Source organism: Hemitrygon akajei, chromosome 1 (genome assembly GCF_048418815.1).
Source record: "Hemitrygon akajei chromosome 1, sHemAka1.3, whole genome shotgun sequence".
NCBI lineage: Eukaryota > Metazoa > Chordata > Chondrichthyes > Myliobatiformes > Dasyatidae > Hemitrygon > Hemitrygon akajei.
The window spans coordinates 119,703,501-119,719,748 of NC_133124.1; the positions used below are offsets into that span (position 1 = coordinate 119,703,501).

The 16,248-nt window shown below is 44.1% G+C and overlaps 1 protein-coding gene across 1 annotated transcript in view; it reads left to right on the plus strand.

Moving 5' to 3' along the window:
* Window positions 1–1,230: 1,230 nt before the first annotated feature.
* Window positions 1,231–16,248, plus strand: part of kcng2 (potassium voltage-gated channel, subfamily G, member 2) — a 52,593-nt gene continuing 37,575 nt past the window's right edge. The window contains exon 1 of the mRNA XM_073050738.1: window positions 1,231–1,423. The gene's annotated coding sequence lies outside the window, so the exon portion shown is untranslated. The remainder of the gene's footprint in view (window positions 1,424–16,248) is intronic.

Consider the following 16,248-nt stretch of genomic DNA (forward strand, 5'->3'; position numbering starts at 1 on the left):
AATGGTGCAGCCGTGCTTCATACACGTAACCGGGGCGGGTTAACCTGTATTTTTTCCAACTGGAAATTGTGAGCAAATCAACGGGCTTGCAATGAAGCGAGATGGCAAAGGGAACTCTGATCTTTGTGGAGGAGGGAGGGTGTGTGCGATTTGCAAAAACTTTGATTTTGTCTGTAATTGCAAAGTGGCAGATGAGCGGACACACGTGTGTAAGTGCCCAGGGTTTAACGCGAGGTCCGCCCACAGTAGCGAGTGCTCTTATCTGGAAAGAGTGACGGGGCTCTTTAAAATGTTTTCGAAAACGCTTAAAAGGGATCGGTAGGGGTTGATTCGGGGAAAGTACTTGCGAAGAGGGGTTCACTGCCGTAAATGAGTAACGAAGGGTCCCCGACTAAATGACAGACTGGATGTGGAAGTGGCTGCTGCAGTGGCACGGGCGCTTTTAAGTTGGAGTGCGAGAGTGAAAGGAACAGGAAAGAGTTGGTTGCTAGGGTGCCCTGGAGAGGAATGGGAGCGAGCTGAGGCAGGCATAGAGCAGTTGGGCCGAACGGCCGGTGTGCTTGCTGTAAAACATTGTGTCACCATTCACTAAACAAACGAAGCCTGACATCGGGGGCTCAACTACCAGTGAGATCAAGTGATGTCTGGATTTTCGCGGGTCGATTGCGATCGCAGTTTGGGTTGGTGGGGGTGGGGGGGGGGAGATGGCGGACAATATAGTCTTCTTGCCATTTCTTGTTCAGCTGGCTCGTGGAAAGGGGTTAGAACGGGGCAAAGGACGGTCGCTGTACGCAACGAAAGCACGCTCGACTGAAGCAACAGGTAAGACTGTGGGAATCCGGGGCAACAGGTCACAGGGGGCGTTGAACGAGCTGGTACGGGGGGTGGGGGGGGGGGGTAGAGCTCAGCTTTACTCCGAGCGCAGCAACGAGGGAGCGCTTTATGAACCAACCACTGGGTTAGAGCGTGAAGAACAGAAAATAAATCGGGATTGAAATTAACTTCAATATATCTCCCTCAGCCTGCGAAAGAAGGGCGAGTGCTTCAGTAGACGCCGGACTCTGTCCGCTTGGATCGCCAGGGATTTCTTTTAAAATATGATTTACGTTTAACAGAACTTACTTAACACAGGGAGTAGTTGTCCGAAACCTCGTGCGCTCCTGTTTCTATATAAGGGAACGACACGCCTCTCCCATCAAAACTCGGGGATCTAATCGTACACTTCTCCGAATGAGACGCCCTCTCCAACGCAGTGGCTTCGAACTCGGCAATCTGTGCGCACTGAACGCCTCGTCAACAGGCAAACTAACTGGTTTGTCTCAAGTGAAAGATTGTTCTTGCAGTTTGTACCATTTAATGCATTGTATTCTGAGTGCGCGCTCGTACCTTGACTATCTATCCCAGCCGATCAGAGCAAGCGAAGGTTAGTAATATCAAACAACATTCAATTGTATCTACATCGCACTTCGTATTATTTGGGATCCCTCACTTGTTCCTGCTTCGGGATATGTGCGCGCTGTTTATTAGATTTCATTTGTACATTGGCGTTCTGTGTTGGTGTATGTGATTGTAGGTTGGCATTCTGCCTTCGGCTTCATTATGTATTTCTACATTGGGAATATGGTTGTGTGTTATTGTTTGGGATTCCCTATCAGGGTTTTGCTTCTGTATTGAGAGCTCTTCATTTTATCATGAATTTGTGAGTTGGGAGCTCTGTTCAGGTGTCCTATAGGGTTACCATTTCAATAGTCCTGCCTGGTACAGTACCGGTATCTTCAGTTCTGTAAACGGTTTATGCAAATGATTTATTGCAACATTTTACTAAATCAGAATCCTATTTACTTGGAACTTTTAGCTCTCAGTTTAAAACAAAATACAAATCCAATTGAAATAGATGTCTGTTTGTTCTGTGTAGAAGATCAATTTGGCAGTTTGCATATTATACAAAAGCACTGTGAATGTGGAGGCTTTTGGTTTTGTAAAGCATATTGCATCTCCATAATGTTGTATGACATTTATATTGTTCATTGTTGTGATCATATTTCCAACTTTAATCACAATGGCTTTTGCTTAGTAAGTGCTTCCTTTGGCAGTGGCACTCTGAGATTATGAAAGGTGCTATGGAAATTTTCCTTCCACTGGCATTTGTTTACTGTGTCCTTGAGCAGTTTTTGTTGTACATTGTACGTGCAATAGATCAGACTAGGTCTTTCCAACAGTGCTTTGTTTCATATTTTAGGAGTGAATCGGTGCATAGAAAACAATTCCATCCAATATTGCCAGTATTAGACATTTTGTGATACCTGAGGTAATACACACATGAGCTTGGATTAAGTAATCACTTCATGTAAAAATCTTAACTCTCTTGATTGCGGATCAATATGCAGGATCTTCATATTATGAACATCTAAATCTGCTGTAATCTGCAACGATTGCAGATTTTGGATCTGCTTCTTACTGCCTTTTTAAGCTAGGACACCCACCTCCCTTTCCCCCATTCAGAGTAGCTGGTGTTTAGGCAAAGGTGTGGAATCAAGCAATCTTACAACGCAGAAAGTGGCCTTTTGGGACGGTCCATCCACATCAGGTCTTTGGAAAAAGTACCTAATTTGTCCTACATTGCAGCAAATCTTCGCACAAGCTCATAACATCAATCTTCAAATACTTGTCGGCTTGCATTCTTAAAGATCCTCTTGAATCTGATTACTCACTACTGCAGGCATTGTCTGCATGGACTTCATAGAGGCTTTTGTCAAGGTCCCACATGATGGCCTGGCCCAGATCATATGGGATCCAGGTGAGCTAGCCAGCTGAATACAAAATTGGTCTGGTGGAAGATGTTGGAGTGTAGTAGTGGAGGGTTGTTTGTCAGATTGGAGCTGTGGCCAGTGGTGTACAGAAGGGACTGATGCTCGGGATGCTGTTGTTTGTCACATATATTAACTGTAGATGAGAATGTAGGTGGCTTATCAGAATTAGATTTAATTATCACCGGCACATATCATAAAATTTGTTGCTTTGCTGCAGCTGTATATTGCAGTACATAGTAATAAGAGCTATGAATTATAATAAGTATATTTAAAAATAAATTAGTAGTGCAAAAGAGAGGGAAAAGATACTGTTCATAGGTTCATTGTCCTTTAAGATATCTGATGGCAGAGGGGAAAAAGCTGCTCCTGAAATGTTAATTGTGCGTCTTAAGGCTTCTGAACCTCCTCTTTGATGATAGCAACGAGAAGAGGTTATGTCCCGGGTGATAGGAATTCTTAACGAATGATACCACCTTTTTTTTTTTTGAGGCATTCCCTTTTGAAGATGTCCAGGATGCTGAGGAAGGCTAGTGCCCTTGATGGAGCTGGCTGAGTTTACAACCTTCGGCAGCTTTTAATAATCCTCTGCTGCGGCCCCTCCATATCAAATGGCATTGCAATCAGTTAGCTTTTCATGGTACATCTGTAGAAAGTTAGTAGTGTCTTTGATGACATACAATATTCTCCTGAAATTCCTAATCAAATATAGCTATGGTCATGCCTTCTTTGAAATTGCATTAATATGTTGGGCCCAGGATAGATCTTCAGAGATGTTGACTCTCAGGAACTTGAAACTGATCACCCTTACCACTGCTGATCCTTTGATGAAGACTCTACTTTCTACCTTTCCTGAAGCCCACAGTCCTTGGTCTTACTGACATTGAGTGCAAGATTGTTGCTGTGACACCACTCAACCAGCTGATTTATCTTGCTCCTGTATGCCGCCTCGTCACCATCTGAAATTCTGCCAATAGTTGTGACATCGGCAAATCAATAGAGCTACTTAAGCTGTGCCTAGCTACACAGTTGTGGGTGTGGAGAGAGTGGAGCAGTAGCCTAAGCACACATCCTTGCGCTGCGCAGTGTTGATTATCAGCAAGGAGGAGATGTTATTTCCGATCCACACAGATTGTGGTTTTCCACTGAGGAAGTCAAGGATCTAGTTGCAGAGTGAGGTCCAGAGTCCCAGGGTTTGGAGCTTTTTGGTTCGAACTGAGAGTATGATTGTGTTGAACACTGAGCTGAAATCAATAAACAGCAGCCGAACATAAATGTTATTTCTATCCAGGTGATCCAAGCCCAAGTAGAAGTCCAATGAGATTTCATCCACTGTATACCTACTGTGGCAATAAGCAAATTGCAGTCCTTGGGTGGGAATTGGTTCTAGTCATGATTAACCTCTCAAAGAACTTTATCACAGTAGATGTCAGTGCCACTGGGTGTAAGTTGTTCAGGCTGCTCACCCTGCTCTTCTTGGGCATTGGTATAATTAATTATTAAGTTTGTGGATGACATCAACTTTACTCTTGTGTTGGGCAGTGAAGAAGGTTGTCTGAAGATGACACAAAGATTGACGGAGGGGCAGGTAGCATCAAAGGTTACGGGGAGAAGGCCAGGAACTGGAGTTGTGGAGGAGAAAAAAAGATCAGCCATGATTGAATGGCGGAGCAGACTCGATGGGCCAGATGGCCTAATTTTGCTCTGTCTTATGATCTTATGGTCTAAAGTGACCACAGGATTTTATTCAATGGGGAAGGGATTAGCAGATGGAAATCCAACAAGTGTGAAATTATGTACATGGGGCCCTTGAGAGTTGTAGAATAGAGAGACCTTAGGGGTACAAGTATGCATTTCCCTGAGAGTGGCAACACGGGGAGACAAAGTGGCGAGTTGGATGTATGGCATGCTTGCTTTCTTTAGAAGAGGGGTAGAGAAAAAGAGCTGGGATGCTATGTTACAGTCGTACAATAAATTGGTAAGATTGCACCAGGAATTTGTGTGCCATTCTGATCACCATACCTTCAGAAGGATGTGATTCAGCCAGAGGGGGTGCAGAAAAGTATTCACAAGGGTGTTGAGGGACCAGACAGCTTGAGTTATGAGGAGAAACTGTCTGGGCTGGAACAGTTTTCTTAGGTGGAAGGGGGCTGAGGGGTGACTTTGAGAAGTTTGCAAAATCATGAGGGACATGGATAAGGTGGGTGGTCTTTTTCCAGGGGTAGGGGACTGTAAAAGTCAGAGGGCGTAGGTTTAAGGTACGACAAGAAAGACTTAAAGGGGACCCGAGGGGCTAGTTTTGTATAAAGTTTGGTGGTCGTATGGAAATAGTTGCCAGAAAAAGGGGTAGAGGTGGATAAAGTTACAACATGTAAAACACCCTTGGACAGGTTTAGGGATAAGATAGGTTCATAGGCATAAGGGCCAAATACAGGCAAATAGGAGTAGTTCAGGAAGGCAGTGTGAACAGCATGGATGAGTTGGGCCAAATGGCCGATTTCCATGCTCTATAACTCTTTCAGCTTATATGTTTCAAATTTGAATAAACTTAACAAACAAGTCTTATGAATATATCTGACTCTCTCATAATTTATTTAGTCAATTTACTTTATCTCTAAACATTGTTTGCCGCCTCCCTGCCTGAGCACCGAGACACTCTCTGCTTGCTCCACCAAAGCCTTTACATTGTGAATTCCTCTATCAGACGTTGCCTCGGCTTCCCCTGTTCTAAGGAGAATAATCTTGCTTCTTCAGTATCCAACACAATTGAAGATTCCTTCCCTTTATGACTCCAACAAATCCTATATGAATCTTGTCGTCCTCTCTGAAATGTTGTGCTCAAAATTACATATAGAGGATTAGTATAGGATTGGGCACTGGTTCGAAATTGTAGTCCAGTATGTTTTATATCTGCACTAATTAACTACTAATTAAGATCTAAACTAATTAACTAATTACTAATCTGTAGCTAATTAACTCATCAGTGCATCTTTTGCCATCTCAGCTGCAATTCTAACTCCGGGAACCTTTGGGTTTTGGGCAGTTCTCAAAGCACTCCAGTTTCTATTGCTCACAATCCCCCTACTGCTTAAAAAAGAATAGTTCTCTCACTCAGAAGAAGATGATTGGGCAAATTTTTGTGATCTGACACTGATCCCAAGGGTGACACATGAGAGTTTCAACCCTGTGTTGGCAGTTCTTTGTGAGCCAGTGAGCTGCATGTAGGCTGAGATATACAGTACATCCAGGCTTAAAGCAAGCACACAACCATACAGCCGATTGTGTATCCACACACAACATAGAATTGGGCAACAGCCCATCAGAGTCTATGTGGTTTCACATGAGCAATCCCTGCCCCAGCAATTTACCCTGTAATCCATCTCTTCACGTTCCCTGTAACTATCCTCTCACTACACACAGGGGACAATTTATAGTGGCCAATTAACCAGCCAATTCACATAGATATGGGAGGAAACCTGAGCACCTGGAGAAATCACACAAGGGAAAATACGTAAATGTCACATAGACAGCACCAGCAGCCAGGGTGGAATCTGGGTAGCTGGAGGTACAAGGCAGCAGTTCTTCTCAAGGCATCATTGTGTTGCCCAACATCAATTTACTCACAGATAGTCAGCTTAACAAGCAGGGGAAAGAAAGGAATAGCAACCTTTTTGCAGTTTATTTGCATCAAGAACTTAGAAAAAAAGCCATAGAGTAATACAGCATGGAAACAGGCCTTTTGACCCAGCTCATCCATGACAACTGTAGTGCTTACTAGCTAGCTTCCTACATTCCAAGAAATAAAGTCCTAGCCTGTTCAACCTCTCTCTAGCTCAAGTCTTCAAGCCCTGGCAGCATCTTTTTAAATCTTCACTGCAGTTTTTTCTCTAGTTTAATGACGTCTTCCCTAACAGGCTGACCATATCTGTTCATCATACTCTGACTCACCAATTATATGCTTCAAGTTGGTGTTGTAGTACTGATGGAATTTGCAAATGTCCACTTTGTCTTGTAGTCTCATTACCATTTTATGCAATTCCAGGCAAGGTCCCAGTCAGAGTTTTGTCAGAATAAAAACTGGCATGATTTCTGTGCCTTTTGAGTTGCATTCTTTTTTAAATTTTCACAGATCCATTTCCAATATGCCCTCACGAGGAAATCTGCAGATGCTGGAAATTCAAACAACACTCACAAAATGCTGGTGGAACACAGCAGGCCAGGCAGCATCTATAAGGAGAAGCACTGTCGACGTTTCGGGCCGAGACCCTTCATCAGGACCAATTTGCCCTGCTGCCTTTGAGGCATAGGATGTGCACACCAGGCCAAGTTCATGCTAGCTCTGTGCTGATTGTCCCACAATGGCTCACTTTGTAGATCCCAAATCAAATGGCATCACTTCAGATTTGGCCATTTTACCCATCTTTCTGTATCTCCCTAGCACTGCTCAACTTTTTACTTGCCTAAGTTGTAGCATTGCTAAACTCCTCGTTAGCAAGTCCAGCCTATTTACATTAGGAAGTAATCACAGATCCTAAAGCTGGCCCAGGAGGACATTCCAAATTTCACAGGGCTCTGGGAGTTAACGTGATGGGAACATTACACCAGTCACTAAGTGAGGAACTCATGTGGTATTAAGATTAGGATGCAAAGAAGTACTGTTTGATTCCAAATTAATAGTGTTGACCTGAAATGTTCACTGTCCGTTTCCCTTTGTAAATGCTGCCTTTTGCTTGAATTCCTCCAGCAGTTTGTTTTGCTGCAGATTCCGGCATCTGCAGTCTCTTGTATCTCTTTCCTCTGGGTTCCTCAGCTGTGTTTAAGGAGATTTCCTGACCATCCCAGTGAGATGGTAAACTTACTTTTTCAGTTAGAACAGGAGTTTGCAACCTTTTATGTCCATGGACCATTAAGTAAGGGGTCCATGGACCCCAGGTAGGGAAGCCTTGAGTAGAAGAAGGACTAAGATTTGGAGTCTATTTGACAATTTCTTGTGTGTTAAATTACCTGTGGAGCCATTAACACTCCCTTCCTGTCTGAAGTCATACACATTGTTCTGAGACACATTTTCCTGGAACTAACTTGAAAGAGGGACATAGCAGAGTGAATCAATAGCGCAGTTAGGAAGCTGCCTTGTGCATTAGAAGCACTTATTGAAAATACATGCAGTGATAAAATGACCTCGGCAGGCAGCAATGAATGGTTAATGCAAAAGACATTTGAAATAAGCTCATTAACTCCAGTAGGCAAAGGAAGTTAATGAACCTGACTGGGCTGTGTGGGACATTCGAGGATGATAGTTGCACAGGGAATTGCTCTTTACTTTTACATTTAGGCTTTTTTAAAATTGTAATACCACCATTGTGGTAAGGGATCATTGCAGGGAAGAGGAAGAATGATTAATCATTATCCGAGAGTTGCTAAGTTGATTTTTCTAAAGTGTGCTGAAGAAAGCTTTGATTTCTCTCTCATTTATCAATGTCATTACGGTTGCAAATATTTGTTAAATCCCCAAACGATTGAGTCTGTGATAGGCCATCTTCACTTATTGTGGCCCAGATTAAAATTATGGGTAATGTAATAATGCTGTGTTTTGCTCATGAGCAATCATCATATTTTGCAAGTTCTCAGTAAATGGCTGCTCTTTCTTTGAGATGTCGGAATAACATAGCAGGTAACCATGAAACCACAGGCAGAGGGTTTACATCAGAGAAGACTTGTGTGTGTGTATAATAAATGATTACAGTTTTGCAAGTTAGTCTGAATCATGTTCTTGTGTGACGGTTGTAGAGACTGGGTTGCTAGTTTATGATTGGGTGGCATTTGGCTCTGTTGTTGTTGGAGTTGTCCTGATGGCTCTAATCTTCCCGATCAATGGAAATACCAATGCTAGGATGGCATTTATTGACTATAGCTCAGTGTTTTAACACCATCATTCCTATAGTCCTGAATGAAAAGCTCCAGAACCTGGGTCTCTGTACCTCCCTCTGCAATTGGATCCTCAACTACCTAACTGGAAGGCCATAGTCTGCTTGGATTGGAAATAACATCTCCACCTACCTCACTAACAATCAACACTGGCACACCTCATGGATGTGTGCTTGGCCCACTGCTCTACCTCTTTACACCCATGACTGTACGGCTAGGCACAGCTCAAATGCCATCTACAAATTTGCTGTTGATACAACTATTGTTGGCAGAATTTCAGATGGTGACAAGAAGGCGCATAGGAGCATATATGTCAGCTGGTTCAGAGGTTCTATAACAACCTTACATTCAATGTCAGTAAGGCCAAAATGATTGTGGACTTCAGAAAGGGTAAGATGAGGGAACGCACACCAGTCCTCATAAAGGATCAAAAGTGGAAAGAGTTGAGCATCTTCAAGTTCGTGGGTATCAGTATTTCTGAGGATCTATCCTGGACCTAACATTGATGCAGCTATTAAGAAGGCATGACAGTGGCTATATTTCTCTAGTGGTTTAAGGAGACTTGGGATGTCAACAAAGGCACTTGCAAATTTATACAGATGTAGTGTGGAGCGTATTCTTATTGGCTACGTCATTGTCTGGTATGGTGGGTGGGGCTACTGCACAAGATCGAAATAAACTTCAGACAGTTGTAAACTTAGTCAGGTCCATCGTGGGCACTAGCCTCTCGTATCCTTTGTCTCCACCACAACTGTTCCCAGGAAGAGGCTTTCCTTTTCAGGACATCAGAGATGTCCTCCTCTTTCAGAGAAAGCGGTTTCCCTTCCTCCACCATTGATGCTGCCCTCGCCCACATCTCCAATTCCCAGACATCCACCCTCATCCCGTTTTCCTGCTGTCTTAACAGGGATAGAGTTCCTCTTGTCCTCACCTACCGCCCCATGAGCCTCTGATCCAACACATCATTCTCCACAAGTTCTGCCATTTTCATTGGGATCCTACCACCAAAAGCCTCTCTCCTTCCCCTCTTCTCTTTGCTTTCTGCAGGATTCGTTCTTTCCATGATTCACCTGTCCATTCATTTTTCCCCACTAAACTCCCTCCTGACACTTATCCCTACAAGTGGAAGAAGTGCCACAGCTGCCTGTTCACCTCCTTCGCCTCCATTTAATACCCCAAACAGTCCTTCCATTTGAGGCACACTTCCACCTATGAATCTGTTGGGGCCGCCTACTGTATCAGGTGCTCCCAATATGGCTTCCTCTACACTAGTGAGACCCGTGTGGATTGGAGGACAACTTTACCGAGCACCTTTGTTCCATTCACAGAAGCCGTAGCAACTGTCATGCACCTGGCCCTAGCACACCTAGAAAACAAGGGCATTTGTGTCAGAATGCCGTCCATGGATTTTAGTTCAGCATTCAATACTATTGTCCCATAGAGTTTGCTGACTAAATGCTTACTTCTCATCTAAATACAGAACTGTGCATCTGGGTGTTGGACTTCCTAACCAACAGACCTCCTTCCCCATCATTCTCAACATGGCTGCCCCCCCCCCCCCCCCCCAGGGTTGTGTGCTGAGCCCATTGCTGTACACTCTGCTCACACATGACCACACACCTGAGTAATCACATTGTCAAATTCAGTGATGACATTAGTAGGGTTCATCGCCAGCAGCAGTGAGATGGCAAACAGAGAGGAGATGGAAGAGCTCGAGGCCTGGTGCCAGGCAAATAACCTCTTCCTCAATGTCAACAAGACAGAGGAGATGGTTGTCAATTTAAGGAATACTTGTACCACTCCCAAACCCCTTTACATTGATGGACTGCGAGCAATTTTGAAATCCTGGGAGAGCACATCTCGCACGACCTCTCATGATCCCAAAACACATTCTGCACAATCAGGAACACCTCCACCATCTGAGGAAGCTGAAGAGAGCTGGACTATGCATGTCTGTACTCATGTCCTTCTACAGATTGCCAGTAGAGAGCATCCTGGCATATTTCAATATCTTGTGGTGCAGAAACTGCACTGCGGCAGGCCGGCTCTAAAATGGGTAGTCAAAACTGCCCTGTGCATCATGGGCACCAGCCTACTCACCATCAGAAAGGTATGTACAGAAAGGTGCTGGGAAAAAGGCCAGTAACACCATGAAGGATCCTATACACCCTGTTCATGGACTGTTTGTCCCATTCCCATCAGGGAGGAAGCTACATAGCATACAAACTAGACCACCAGACTCAAAAACAGCTACTTTCCCCAAGCAGTAAGGCTGATTGACACCTCCACTTACGACCCCACCCGACGACATCCCCCCCACCCCCCACCACCACCAGTATTTTATCATTTCCTGTCAGGGTCACCTTCTGTGCTGACACTCCTGTGCCTTTCTGGACATACAATCGATCTGTGTGTATAAGCTATTTTATGTATTTATACATAAATCCTGACAAAGGGTCTCAGCCCGAAACGTCAACATCGCTTCTCCCTATAGATGCTGCCTGACCTGCTGTGTTCCACCAGCATTTTGTGTGTGTAATGTATTTATATATATATATATTTTTTTATTTTTTTTCTTTTAAATTGTACTCTTTATCTTATTGTGTTTTTAAATGTTGCATCAGATCTGGAGTAACAATTATTTTGTTCTTCTTTACAATTTGTATTGGAAATTACATTAAACAATCTTGAATCTTGACCTGTCGGTCCATGGCTTCCTCTGTTGCCATGATGAACAGACTCTTAGGTTACAAGAGCATATTCCATCTGGGTAGCCTGAAGCCTGATGCAAAGAAAATCAGTTTTCTAACTTTCAGTAATTTTTCCCCTTCCCTCTTCAGATCCCCAGTCTGGCTCCCCTCTCATCTCTTCTTACCTGCCTATCACCTCTTTTTTTCCCATGATCCACTCTCCTCTCAGATTCCTTCTTTTCCAGCCCATCACCTTTTCTGCCTATCACCTCCCAGCTTCTTACTTCACCCCCCCACCCCTCACCCACCTTGCTTCACCTATCAGCTTCTAGCATGTACTCCTTCCCCTCCTCCCACCACTATATTCTGTTCTCTTCTCCCTTCCCTTCCAGTCCTGATTAAGGGTTTCAGTCTGAAGCATCTACTGTTTGTTCTTTTCCATAAGATGCTGCCTGACCAGCTGAGTTCCTCCAGAATTTTGCGTGTGTTGCTCTGAGTTTTCAGCATCTGCAGAAACTCTTGTGTTGCTGACATTGATGGAAAAGTTGTTGCCATGACACGAGGTTCTCTGTCTCCTTCCCCGTCATTGTTCTGATTCGCCGTCATTACTGAGTTACAGCCCACCATGGTACCATCATCTACAAACCAATAGATGGAGTTGGAGCAGGTTATGGCCTGCAGTCATGATTGTACAGGGAGTAGAGTAGAGGCTGAGGATGCAGCCTTGTGGGGCAAGAGTGTTACACATAATCATGGCAGAGGAGTTGCTGCCTGTCCTTACTGATTGCAGTTTGTTGGTCATGAGTCAAGGATCCAGATGCAAAGTGAAGTCATAGGTCTGGGAGTTTGGAGATGAGTTTACTTGGAATAGTAGTGTTAAGGAAAGAGCCATACTCAATAAACAATTGTCTGATGCTGCAGAGATAAATATAGGACCAGGGAAATGGTTTCTACCATAGACCTGTTCAGGTGGTAAGTGAATTGCACTGGAGGCTGAAGTCAGTGTATGCCGTAACCAGATTCTCAGAGCTCTACATGATGGTGGACATTGGAGTCGGGGGGGGGGGGGGGGGGGGGGGGTATTCATTAAGGCATGATACCTTGTTTTTCTGAGGTACTATGATGATAGTTTCATTAAGATGGTGGCGTGCTCCGATGCACTGGCCTCTCCAGGCCCAACCAAAGAAGTTTTCATCTTTTATTTTCAATCGCAAGGCAGTGCTGGACATTAAGAACTTCAGTTCTGCAGGTTTACCCCATCAGCGAGTTCCTTGTTAGCAGAGGAGTTGGGCTTGGTGCAGACTGTTTTGCTGCCTGCTACAGAAAGGCATCAGAGTCAACTCATGAAGTGGTGTGTAGTCTAACAGTGAGTGATTGTATTGAACTTGTTTCTTGTGATCACAAGACACTTTATTGGAGAAACAGATGGTGGGGGAGCTGCGCGGCCTTGGTTGCAGCGAGGACTAGGCCTCATGCCGCGGGCTTGCCTGCTGCAGCCATCAAGAAGGAAAGGCGTCAGAGGTGGTCTGGCGCAGCGTTGATGCTGTACTGGGGGCTGCCCCTTCTGTTGGTGCTGCTCTCCAGTGTTCGCTCAGTGGAAAATGAGCTGGATTGAGTGCAAGCGTTCGTCTGCAGACTGCTGAGGCGTTGTTCTTGCCAACAGCAAACATGCAGCATCAATTTACAGGACAGGGACTTGTGCTATATATTATTTTTGTGCAACTGTATGTTTACTTCTATCTTATATGTGCTTTGTATCACTGCTGGTATGGAGGAATGCTGTTTTATTTAGCTATATTCTTCAAATATTCATGTATGGTTGAATGGTAACTAAACTTGAACTAGTGGTCTTCCTAAAGCTAGTTTGAACCTTACATTGAAGCAGGGAGAGGTTAAATATGTCTCCATCTACCTCCTCTAACTGCTTTTCAAAGGATCACAGGACACTGCAAGAGACATCATCTCTTTGTGTGTTTGCTGTCCTGAAAACTGATTTTATGTCTGCAGTGGTAAACTGTGGGATCAGGTGCATTGGAAACTGTTTCAGTGCATCGATGTAGCACAAGGGATAAGCGTTAATAGAATGCTGATTATGGTGTTACATGTGCAGAGAAAGTGAAGTGCAGACAGACAATGAATTACAAGGGCCATAATGAAATATTTTGTGATGTCAAGGCACCATCTTATTTAACCAGAGGTCCGTTCAATAGTTTTATTCTCAAGTTGTAGAAGAAAGGCACAGAGAGACTTTCCAAAGTACTCACACGTGCTCATTCCCTCAAGCACCCTATGTCCCATCTACAGCACAGTCTGGAGATCCCATGAGGGAGCAAGTCAAGGGGCTTTCCCTCGGAGTCCAGGAATTGCCTGAAATGAGCATTTGTGGCACATAATGTATGACGTGGTAAATGTGTCAGCGGTCTATTGGGTGGCCACGTTTTAGCTTGCATTCGCTTTGACTTTGACTCACAGTTGGCTAAAGTTATGTGCTCAGGTGCTTGGGGGAATTGGGAATGTGCAGTGTATGGTGTAAAGCAGAGTGATACTTCAGGTACCTGGTTAACGGTCTGTTCTTTTGGATCGATCCCTTAAATCAGCAAAGTGATGCCAGAACAATGTGGGAAGCAAGCATCAATCATTTAACCACAGATGTCATAGAACATTAGAAAGATCAATTTAACAAGGGTTGGCATTCTAGGGACATTTTATTTCCCTTTTCTAAATGATGCCAATAAATTGAATGAAGTACAACATGACTTTAATGTACTCTGAAATAATGTTCAGATCGTCATCCAAATCTGTCCCACAGCTGTCTAGAGAAAATTTATTCAGAACATTGTAACCTTGTGTGTGTGCTGCTTAAACTTATTTTTTGATACTTTGCAGTCAGAATTTGCTTTTTTGGTTAAGACCTACAAGTATCTGGGAGTACAGTTAGACGAGAAGCTAGACTGGACTGCCAACACAGATGCCTTGTGCAGGAAGGCACAGAGTCGACTGTACTTCCTTAGAAGGTTGGCGTCATTCAATGTCTGTAGTGAGATGCTGAAGATGTTCTATAGGTCAGTTATGGAGAGCGCCCTCTTCTTTGTGGTGGCGTGTTGGGGAGGAAGCATTAAGAAGAGGGACGCCTCACGTCTTAATAAGCTGGTAAGGAAGGCGGACTCTGTCGTGGGCAAAGTACTGGAGAGTTTAACATCGGTAGCTGTGCGAAGGGCGCTGAGTAGGCTACGGTCAATTATGGATAACTCTGAACATCCTCTACATAGCACCATCCAGAGACAGAGAAGCAGTTTCAGCGACAGGTTACTATCGATGCAATGCTCCTCAGACAGGATGAAGAGGTCAATACTCCCCAATGCCATTAGGCTTTACAATTCTACCGTCAGGACTTAAGAACTTTTTAAAAGCTATTATTAATGCTTTTTGAGATAGTGATTTAGATGCATATCATATTTTTTACTGAGTTAAGTATTGTATGTAATTAGTTTTGCTACAACAAGTGTATGGGATATTGGAAAAAAGTTGAATTTCCCCATGGGGATGAATAAAGTATCTATCTATCTATCTATCTATCTATCTATCTTTATAACATTTTATGCACTCTGCACTATTGCTTCCTAGGAAGGAGGGGTGTGGACAGAGGCAGGCAAATGAAATGTTCTGATTATTCTATTTGAAAGTGCAGGGGCTTCATCACATTGCTGGAAGTTGAATCCTTCAGTAAGGCTGTGTTCTACACATCCAGCTTGCAAGGCTCCACTGAGATTTCTTGTGCCTCAAAAAGAAAAGCACAGTCTGGTTGACACCCAAAAGCTGCTGGAGGAGCTCAGCAAGGCCACAGCAGTATCTATGGAGAGGAAGGAGCAATTGACGTTTCAGGCTGAGACTCTTCATGGGGAGTAGAAAGGAAAGGGGCAGAAGCCAGGATTAGGAGGTGGGGTAAAGGAGGCCAGTGATAGGTGAAGATGGATGGGTGCAGGAGGGAGAATGCAGTAAGAAGCAGGGTATCTATACCTGCCCGACACTTCCTCTCTCACCACCATTCAGGGTTCCAACAGTCCTTCCAAGTGAGGCAACACTTAACCTACGAGTCTTTTGGGGTCATCTATTGTAGATGGTGCTCCTGGAGTCTCCTCTGCATTTGTGAGACTACATGCAGATTGGGGGACTAGTTCATCAAGCACCTTCGCTCTGTCCACTGTAGAAGATAGAAGTTCCCAGTGTCTACCCATTTCAATTCCACTTCCCATTTTCATTTTGAAATGTCTGTCCATGACCTCCTGCCATGAAGAGGCCAAACTCGGGTTGGAGGAGCAACACCTCATTTTCAGTCTGGCTGGAGGATGCAGTCCAGCTTGATGGCGTGAACATCGACTTCTCTAACTTCTGGTAATTACTCACACCTCCCCCTTCTCTCTTTGTGCATTCTGTATTTTGATTACCCTCTTATCCCTTCTCTTCTCCACATTCCTCTGGTTCCCCTCCCCCTTCCCTTTCTTCCATGGACCATAAGGCCATAAAATATAGGAGCTGAATTAGGACCATTTGGCCCATTTAGTCTGCTCTACCATTTCATCATGGCTGATCCATTTCCCTCTCAGCCCCAATCTCCTGCCTTCTCCCTGCCCTGACTAACCAAGAATCTATCAACCTCTGCCTTAAGTATACTCAATGACTTAGCCTCCACAGCTGTCTGTGGCAGAGTTCCACAGATTTACCACTGTTAGGCTAAAGAAATTCCTCTTCCTCTCCATTCTAAGTGGATATCCCTCTCTTCTGAGGTTGTGTCCTCTGGTCTTCTGTTCTCACCTATTAACTCCTTA